This window comes from Benincasa hispida, chromosome 12 (genome assembly GCF_027475165.1).
Source record: "Benincasa hispida cultivar pf3 chromosome 12, pf3_genome.v1.1, whole genome shotgun sequence".
Taxonomy (NCBI): Eukaryota; Viridiplantae; Streptophyta; class Magnoliopsida; order Cucurbitales; family Cucurbitaceae; genus Benincasa; species Benincasa hispida.
This window is the reverse complement of record NC_143489.1, coordinates 20,003,797-20,011,949: the sequence shown is the minus strand read 5'-3', so window position 1 is coordinate 20,011,949 and position 8,153 is coordinate 20,003,797. Positions and strand designations below refer to the sequence as shown.

The 8,153-nt window shown below is 37.7% G+C and overlaps 1 non-coding gene across 1 annotated transcript; it reads right to left on the bottom strand.

Annotated features, from left to right (window-relative positions):
* Positions 1–7,822: 7,822 nt before the first annotated feature.
* LOC120068902 (small nucleolar RNA R71) lies at positions 7,823–7,929 on the bottom strand. The gene has a single exon (XR_005479392.1). It is a non-coding gene; the product is annotated as a small nucleolar RNA R71 (small nucleolar RNA).
* Between the last annotated feature and the right edge of the window lie 224 nt (positions 7,930–8,153).

Here is an 8,153-nt window from a genome sequence, read left to right as displayed (position 1 = left end):
TCTTGATCCTTGTTGTATTCCACGAATTTAACCTTCAAATCCTTAGTAGATCAGCAGAAGAGTCTTCTCTACTATTCTCAACCTTGGAATTGAGTGGTGGAACTCTCAGTTGAGATGGATATCGAGTGGGAAGGAGAAGGTATGAGAGAGTATCAACAACTTCAGAATTTCTAGAAATTCAGCATGCAAAACCACTTCAATTATGAAAATTGAAGTATATATTCAGCTCTAACATACAAGCACTTTCTTAATATTGTTGATTGACATCTCAAAGAGCAATATCAAAGTGGCTAGATATTGAATTAGGGAAAAACCCACTAACAAGATCAATATCTTGAAAATTTCTACTATGATAATTTAAAACTATTTTAAATTCTCAATTTTCAAAACTTAATTTAATTTAATTGTAACTTAAAATAAATTACTCTAAAATTCAATTTCCAAAATTGAAATTTATTAATTTTGAAATAATTTAATTTAAATAATTAATTAAAAAAATTAATTAATTAATTAATTAATTAAAAAAATTAATTAATTAATTAATTAATTATTAATTTAATATCAAATATTAAATTAATAAAACACATAATTCAAACATAAATCATATTCATGTAATCAATATTTAAATCAATAGTTTAATCTTTTACGAATTAGTAGAGGAACTTTATAGACCTACATATCATAAGCCGAACACTAACTCAGACACAACTCAGAAAAGGAAATGATGAAGCGGTAAAACACTCGAACCCAAGAACCACAATTGAGCCAGCGAGTGCGCCGATTAAATTTTCATATGTATACTTACTCGTGTTTATAAAAAATGGAAGACTTTTTTTCTTTCACATGACTATGGATCTTACTGATATTTAAGCCGAACACTATGTTATTGTAATATTGAATTTTTAATTTGTAGAAATTATGTGGATTGGACATTTTAATTATATGTTTGCACATGAAATATTATTGATTTTAATAGAAAATTTTATAATTTTTCATTTAAATAAAACTTGTATCTAAAATAATCCATTTTGAGCTTATAAAATATTGAAAAGCCTATTTTGGTTGAGATTGAATTAAAAAAATGATAAATCTTTATTGTGAGAAACTTGGTTCGAGAAATTTCTATTTTCATCATCGTAAAATTAAATAGATAATTTTTTGTGGAGATGGAGATTGAAATAGAGATAGGAACATGAAAGTTTTTCCCGTCCTCACCTTACCCCATGAACATCACTATAGTCGAGTTATTTAATCAATTCATTCTTTTGCCCTTTGAGGTAATAATTCATGGTTAAAATAACTAACTCATCTTCTTTTTTATAACATAACATAACAATTATTTTTATGTAATAGACGTATCAACAAATTAATTGCAAAAAAATGTTCTAAAGTTGAGGATGAAACCACAACAACTATTTTTTTAAGGATCAAGAACATAACAAAAAAAACAAGAAGGATTTTTTTTTCAAACGAGTATACAAAAGAATTTAACCCCAACACTTAAAAGGAAGAACAAGATGGAAAAACTCATTCGAGGTGACCATTCAATGATATTTTTCCTCCCTTTCGAGTGACCATTTGCGATATATAGCTGTTAAAATTTTATTTTATTTAGAAATGAGATTCAATGAGCGGATTTGGGTTATAAATTGATTAAGTGGATTCGTTTGGCATATTGCTTATTGAAATATGAAATCCTTTCTATTTCTTAGAATTCTAAAATTTCAAATCATTTTATGTCGGATAATTGGGGAAAATGGTCTATTGGAAGTTTTTCTTTAAAAAAAAAGGACCACTTTTAAAAATAATGTATTTTTTGAAGGACCTTTTAACGAAGAGTTCCATGAGCACGTTCGGATCGCTCTAATTTCATCGTAATCGAAATACACCAAATACATTCAAACGTACAGTTATGCAAACAAACAGTAATTAATGGCATGTTTTGAACCAGAAATAACAAAAGAGAGAGTTCTCATACTAGTTGCAGACACTCTTCAAGCTTTGGAACTCAACGCAGCGGAAGACCTCTACCTGATCAACCAACGCCTAGCAGATTCGTCGACTACAGCAGCACGAACAACCGCAAACACACGAACGCAATGGGGACGACACCACCATAAAGAAGCCCCGGGTACTCTCGGAGTGAGAACCCAAAGCGTGGTCTTTGGTGAGTTTGGTAGAGGTAGGAGGAAGAACTGATCGTGTAGGCGATAAGCAAGTGAGAGAGAATATGAAGCTATCGCATAGCAAGATGCTTATCGCTTAGAAGAAACTATATGATCATGTAGATTTTACTGAACGATCGTTTAGAAAACAGTAGGTAATCATTTAGCAAACACGACACACTATACGATCGTTTAGGAAAGCTAATCGATCGTTTATGACTTAGTGTGCAATTGTTTAGGCGCTAGGTAGACGATCGTTTAGGCGCAAGGTATGCGATCGTTTATGCACTAAGCAACTATCGTATAGGCTCTTGATTTTAAGTGATCGATTACGTTTTCACACCAACGCAAAACCTTCAATCTTTTTCCGAACATTTTCAAAATGAAACAAATTTCATTTTTATTCATCGGTTACAATAACCGACATTGTTCCCCACTAACGCATGTTCAAAAGAGATTTTAGGTTAATTATCATATAATTAATCAATTAAATTATTAATAAATATAATCATATTATATTTTTACCCTATAGTTTGATATCACATATCTACTATAGTAATTTCTCCTATACTTGATATAAATCATATTTATATCTAATTCCTCCAAAATAATGTATCTCATACATTTAGCCAATTATATCATATATAATCAAACTTCTTCTTCTCAATTTGAACATTTTAAATTAACCCAAACACTGATTCTCGACTTTATCCAAGCTACCCAGGGACCTAATGGACCTATGGCTTGAAGCTCCAACGGTCCGTGAATAGCTGACTAAACTCTTTAGCCACGAGATCCACCATCCGTTAACTGCTAGGCATTCCACTAAAGACCAACAGCTGAACTCTTCATACCACAGTATATTTCTGTGTCTATCGGATATAACCAATCATCAGTACGATGACCTTCACAGATGCTCGTAAGTACAGCTGGGCCAAATTAACATTTTGCCCCTGTAGTTACATCTCACTCCTTAAGTACCACTGATTCCTCTAATGAACAATACAACATAGTCCAACTATGTGTGAACACCTCTCGGGCCAAGAGAATGTGTGTGGCGCCACATTGTTCAAGCCCTGGAATCAGCCCTTAAGGGAGTTATCTATCTACTTACCCCTACCTCAGGGAAGGAGTGAATTTCATCTTGTGTAGCTAAGTTCCCAACTCCTAAATCAGATGAATCCTCAAAATGGTAATTTTGAATCGACGACCTGGCCACTTGCACCCATACAAATCAAAGGATCGCCCTCAATGGTAGGTGTTCCCAACTCACTCAGGATTGAGGTCATGTTACCTATGGCCATCCTAGTGAAATGAAGTCTCTGTCATGTGGTGTTATATAACGAGACGTTAATACTTCGTGGTCAGATCTTATACAAACTCTTTGTATAGGACGTCCCTGCTCGCATGTCCCCAACATGAATGATCAGGATCAAACCATCTGTGATAAGTTACAACATTTGTGACCATTCCACAAAGCGGGCCGTATTCGTAGCGTTACCAGGATAAGGTTTCCCTCATAGATCCATATACTACAGACCATTTTGGTTATCACTCAAGACATGATCTATTTGTATGTCACCACATACATGCTTGAGTCACATACAGATAACTAGGGATTTTATGTTTATTGGTTTGTGGTAAAGCAAATAAAACATGCAACTGAGCAAAAAACAAGATGTGAAGTAAAATATCATATATTATACAACACAAGCATTCGTACAAACTGTTTACAAACTACAGGACACAAGACTTTAGGGCATCAACCCTAACAATCTCCCACTTGTCCTAAAGCGAAGTGGGGTGTAAATAAACTAGTACAAAACAATAAACTAGGGCATAAAAGCCCAGTACAAGAAAATCTTCCACTTGCCCTAGTCCAACCGCGGGCGATCCTGTAGACCCATGCTCCGTAGGTGACCCTCAAACACTGTAGCCATGAGAGCCTTTGAAAATGGGTCAGCAACATTGAAAAGGCATGGGTTAGACTGATACCTACTAACTATGCCCACAACATAGAAGATGTCTGGACCAGTACAGAGCATCGTGTACATCAAACTGCCAACGGCAGACGCATATGGGACCCGTCTCATCTCCTCAACCTCTTGAGGCATCTTAGGACACATGTCCTTAGACAAAGTGACTCCATGCCTGAACGGTAGTAGGCCCCTCTTGGAGTCCTGCATCGAGTACTTGAGAAATATTTTGTCAATGTGCGATGCCTGAGACAGTGCTAAAACTTTGTTCTTACGATCCCGAAAGATCTGTATACTAAGAACAAACTGAGCCTTTCCTAAATCTTTCATTTGGAATTGAGTCGTTAGCCAGTTCTTAACTATAGTCAGTTGACCTACATCATTCCCAATGAGTAGGATATCGTCTACGTATAACACTAAGAAGACTACTGAAGCATTAATGATCTTCTTGTAGACACAAGGTTCATCAACATTTGGTCAAAGCCATACGACTTGATCGCAGTATCAAACCATATGTTCCAAGATTGAGATGCCTGTTTCAGTCCATAAATGGTCTGATTCAATTTGCAAACCTTTTGCTCTTGACCTTGGGCTATGAATCCCTCGGGTTGCACCATTTAAATGGTCACCTTAAGATTTCCATTCAGAAAAGTCATCTTGACATTCATTTGCCAGATCTCATAATTATAATAAGTTGCAATAGACAAGAGGATGCGGGTCGACTTTAACATGGCAACAGGCGAGAAAGTCTCCTCATAGTCGACTCCCTCTACCTGGGTATAACCCTTTGCCACAAGTCGAGCCTTGAAGGTCTGTACCTTTCCATCAACACCCCATTTGCACTTGTAGATCCATTTATAACCTATAGGTTTTACCCCATCAAGCTGATCTATAAGATCCCATACTGAGTTGAAGTACATCGACTCCATCTCGAGACCCATGGTCTTAACCCATTCATCCTGGTCAACATCCTCCATTGCCTTTCGATAAGACAACGGATCCTCAACGTCGCCATCTGCTACCATAGCAAGGATTCCGTGAAACCCAGATAACGAAGGGTGGGTTTGCAACCCTCCCACTACGTCGAGGTTCCCTCAACTCTTGAGGTGAAACCGACCTACTAGATGAACTCCGATCAACAACTCTTGTTGATGTAGCAGGCTCTTCAAAAAATCTTGTTGAAGGTTCAGTAGTTTCATTGGAAAGCTCATGCAACACGATTTTGCTTCGTGGACTGTGCTCCCTTATATGATCCTCCTCCAGGAAAGTAGCGTTTATTGAAACAAACACCCGATTTTCCGTTGGATCATAAGAATAACCCCCTCGTGTACCTTTGGGGTAGCCTACAAAGAGGTATAACCTTGACCGTGGTTCCAACTTCTTAGGATTAGCCTCAAGCACATGTGCAGGTGATAACGGACAGAAATGCACGTTATCATAGTGCTAAATCCTTAAACAATGTTGGATTGCGTTGATGAAATATGTTAAATTGCGTCCATTAAGCATAAATTCTATAATATTGCAATCGCATGCGTCCAACGCATTAGAGCAGTTGATCTTTATATTTTTGTGCAGAATAATGCGTTAACGCAATGTAAAGAATTCGATCATAGGAATACATTGGTCGAGCGCAACTTCACAACAAGACTTTGCGTTGATCGTGCTCACAAACATTCACCCAAGAAGAATCACCGCAATATAGTGGGCACATCCGAACGAAAGGACAATTAAGATCGATGCGACAGAAAGTTGACAGCAGTCGGATCCAAATTAAGTTGACAGCCGATAACGGTCACAAAGTACATCCAACTTTATCGGTGACAATTATCCGACGAATCAATCAGAAATTAAAGCTATCCCATCTGTACAACAAGGAGAGAGAAGACGCCTTTCACCTTTGATGCCCTATAAATACCAAATGCATTCTTCAGAGAGGGGGTTAAGCAATCGATTATTTCATTATTTTACAAGTTCGCGTCTCTCTCCATATTCTTCTTTCATTTTAAGGCGGACGCGAGGAAGAAAGTGTGTCGGTAGATCGTTCCAGCGAGCTTGGAAAAGCACCAAAAGCTCCAAGACAGAGAGAGGGCCGACTCCTGCAGAAGTGGGAACATCTTTAATTCAGAATAAAGATTCCAATGTAAAAAGCCTCGGTCAGCAAGGAATTGCTACTAGGCTCTCTACATTAAACTTCCATTAGCATTTTGTACTTAACTTATTTATAAGAATGGAATTTCTTTCTCTATATCTGTTCACTCTCTGTGATTCACGCATGAGTAGCTAAATTAGTTGAATGGGTTGAGAAGCATTTAGCTAGCACAACAAGGGAATCTTCATTCTTTGCGATTATCTTGTTTATGTATGCTTCATTTGTCTATTAGAGATACTCGAGAGGGTAGTCTAAAGACAGTATCTAGACTTGGGAAGATCAGGTCATAATCTAGGTTTGGGAAAACCAGATTAGAACGCATAAACGAGAGATAGGCGCTTAGGGATGAGCATTATTTGTTATCAACGCATCGCATGCATCTTAGCAACAAGATATGATTGTATTCGATCACCTTGCTTTCATGCATTTTGCATCAACGCATAGGACAAGAGTAGAGACTTAGAAATAAGCTCTATGGACATTTGCATGCAACATTTGCATCCTAGATTTAGGAGCATCTCATTTACATTGGAAAATGACTTGTTGTGCATGGTAGTAACATGATCGCATAGTCTGATGCATTCCCAAGTAACGCTAGCTAAAGATCTTCTCAACCCGTTCATCGCATACTCATTACATCTATCAACGCAACTTTCGTTTCTCAAATCCGCCGCATTTATTTATTTCTTTTATCAACTCAAACAACAAACCAAACACTCTATTTGTTTTACCAGTTACCACAAAGTTTTCATAAGAAAATTATCGATGCAAACTATTTTCACAAGTCCCTGTGTTCGACCCTGGACTTACTAGGAAACTCGGAGGAATTTACACTTGAATTCCGCTGGGGAAATTTGAGTGCACAACACAATTCCATCAATGCATATCATCCATATCTCCACTTAATAAAATAACGCATCAAGTTTTTGACGTTGTTGCTGGGGACTTCGGTAAAACAGTTGTTAATGGTAATTTTTGTGAATTCTTTGCAGAACTCTCAATCTCTGGCGAACTAAGACTCGGAGATTGAGAGAACATTTCGAAGGAGACTAAGAGACCACCAACAACAATCCGATAAAGAAGAGATGGCAGAGCAGCCTAGGAATGAAGCACCAAACAACAACAATGTCATGGTAAATCCGATTCTGTTGGCAAATGATCGCAATAGGCCCATTAGGCACTATGCATCGCCAAACCTCTATGATTTCTCTCCGAGAATCATGAGGCAGACCTTAGACGGAAGTAGGTTTGAAATAAAACCGGTAATGGTGCAGATGATCCAGGTTGCAAGACAATTCAGAGGAAGGCGTGATGAGGATCCGCATGCCCACCTCCGAAGTTTTATTGAAATCTGCAGTACTTTTGTGTTCCCGAATATCTCTGCTGAGGAGGTTCGACTAACGTTGTTCCCTTTTTCTCTCTGTGATCAGGCTAGAAAATGGGCTTATTCACTCGAACCAAGAGAGATCACTTCTTGGGAGCAGGTGGTGGAGAAGTTTATGAAGAAGTATTTCCCACCTACCGAGAATGCCAGACGAAGAAAGCTTATTACTAATTTTGAACAAGATATGGACGAATCACTCAGCGATGCTTGGGTGAGGTTTAAAAGGTTGGTCCGAGACTGTCCGCATAATGGGCTTCCAGATTGCCTGCAAATGGAAATTTTCTACCACGGTTTGAATCCTGCTTCACAGACCGCTGCCAATGCGGCAGCAGCTGGTGGTCTTCTTGACAAGACTTATGATGAGGCGAAGAATATCCTGGATCACATCTCCAAGAATCATGAAAACTGGAGGGAGAGCGACCAAAGACTAAGACTCAAAGATTCTTACACAAATAACGGTGCTATTGTCTCATTGGAAA